This window comes from Triticum dicoccoides, unplaced genomic scaffold (assembly GCF_002162155.2).
Source record: "Triticum dicoccoides isolate Atlit2015 ecotype Zavitan unplaced genomic scaffold, WEW_v2.0 scaffold119993, whole genome shotgun sequence".
Classification (NCBI taxonomy): Eukaryota; Viridiplantae; Streptophyta; class Magnoliopsida; order Poales; family Poaceae; genus Triticum; species Triticum dicoccoides.
Genome location: NW_021183690.1, coordinates 1 through 1,913, shown reverse-complemented (window position 1 = coordinate 1,913; position 1,913 = coordinate 1). Strand labels below are relative to the sequence as shown.

Here is a 1,913-nt window from a genome sequence, read left to right as displayed (position 1 = left end):
TGCTCTCCTTTCGACTCAGTTGTCTACAAGTGATGTCCTAGTTTCGAAATATTCATCTTAACACAACTAAAACTTGAATGGTAGTGAACTACCAGGATCCGGCTACCCTCCTAAAAATATTAAAGTATCCAGAAGGGAGTAGGGCCAAAAGGCTTCATGATGTGAAATGACCGTTTGACTTCTAGTTTCGCCCACTGGTTTAACAATACATAAACAAAAAATAATAACAAACCTCAAGAAGTAGAAAATAGTTTATTAATCTATTTTACAATATGTGGTTCTTGAAACACGAAATGATAACAAAACACAGGAACTTATATTCAGTGACTCGCTATAAAAAGACCAACAAGGAGACCTTGGCGGCATTCTTTTATAGGGAAAACAACCTTGGTGCCCTGTGGAGTCTGAGACACGAGCGTGCACCTGCACAGGTTCGCAATAGAGTGACTGCTCAGTTCTCAAAGCCTCACAATATGAAAAGTGGGTTTCATACCTAGAATCCACCAATGTTTATCTCAGTACGTCAACGAGTAAGAAATAGCTTTGGGCAACCAGTTTCTAGATACATATCAAGGACTAAGTTAGGCAGATATTTCCGGTGTATGCCCAATAGAGATAGGGTAAATGTATTGATTACACAGGACTGATTGTTTCTATGACTATTTTGCCTCACAGAATGCCAAAATGGTACTATTTGATTCTCCCAAACCTTCGTTAAAAATAATAAAATTCATTTGGTTCATGATAGTTTATTGCAGCTATGCAGGTCAAGAAGAAATACTATAGACAATTAACAATAACATGGAAACTTCCAAGCCAAGACAAATAATGTAAATTAATACAAAAAACATGGAAGTGATCTACTATTTGATCACCCTTCATACTGCCGCTCATGTGAACACTGCTGCTAGTTTTTTGAGGACTAAAACCACCGTATTTTGTCCAGCAAGGCGACAAGATAACAAACAAAGACTAAATCGTACCCCCTCTGTTCCTAAATATAAGCCTTTTTAGAGATTATAATACTGATTACAACGGGGCAAAATGAGTGAATCTACACTCTAAAATGTGTCTATATACATCCGCATATAGTTCGTATTGAAATCTCTAAAAGGTCTTGTATTTAGAAACGGATGGAGTAATTTTGATCCATAGCTGAGGGCTTAGTTTTCACATTTTGAATACAACTAAGCCCTCTGCTGCCCAAAATTCTTAACATTTCGAAAGAATCAATCCAACAACCTTACATGATTGTGGTGGCCCACCAGAAGACCACCACCGCAGATCTAAACACTAAATCAACGGCGTGATGGCCGGGCACCATCTCAAAGCAAGAGAGAAATAGAGGGCATAAAGGGCTCACCTGAACCAAGAAGAGGTGGCCACCACTGCCGAGGTTGTAGAAGATTAGGCTACCTCAGAGAATAAGCTAAATTACCTGGGAAAACATGGTGAAACTTTACACTCTTAACACTTATGCACAACACTAGAGATAGCTTAAGAAATCATAGTAAATCAGTTATCATCTACTAGACAATAGCAACTAGAAGCAACCAAGTAACTTCCAGTATGACAGTTCTTCATCCAACTCTGGAAATTTGCCTTGCACATCATTTGCAAGAATCACCATCATCATTAACCCATAGCAAATGACTAAACCTGAACATGAAAACACTAACATCATAGCACCATAGGACAGACAACAACCACTAGATCGTTGGCTCGATGGCCGGAAAAGAGCAAGGTGTGGCCATAGCTCAAAAGCTAGTGCCTAAAACAAACAAAGGACGAAGGTGAGATCAGGGACTCACCCAAGTAGTTGTAGCTGAGGAGGCAGTCATGTAAGCCCATATCATCCCACCGTGTACAGACTGCTGGACGGTCTCGATGTCGAGCGCCTTCTAGTTGACAAA

General features: G+C 39.7%; 1 long non-coding RNA gene across 2 annotated transcripts; it reads right to left on the bottom strand.

The window, feature by feature from the left end:
* Positions 1-8: 8 nt before the first annotated feature.
* LOC119343235 lies at positions 9-1,913 on the bottom strand. 2 transcript variants are annotated; one of them, XR_005165973.1, is made up of 4 exons: positions 1,812-1,913; positions 1,364-1,438; positions 494-558; positions 9-423 (listed from the first exon to the last, which is right to left on the bottom strand). It is a non-coding gene; the product is annotated as an uncharacterized LOC119343235 (long non-coding RNA). The 2 variants fall into 2 exon arrangements; XR_005165974.1 differs by lacking the exon at positions 494-558.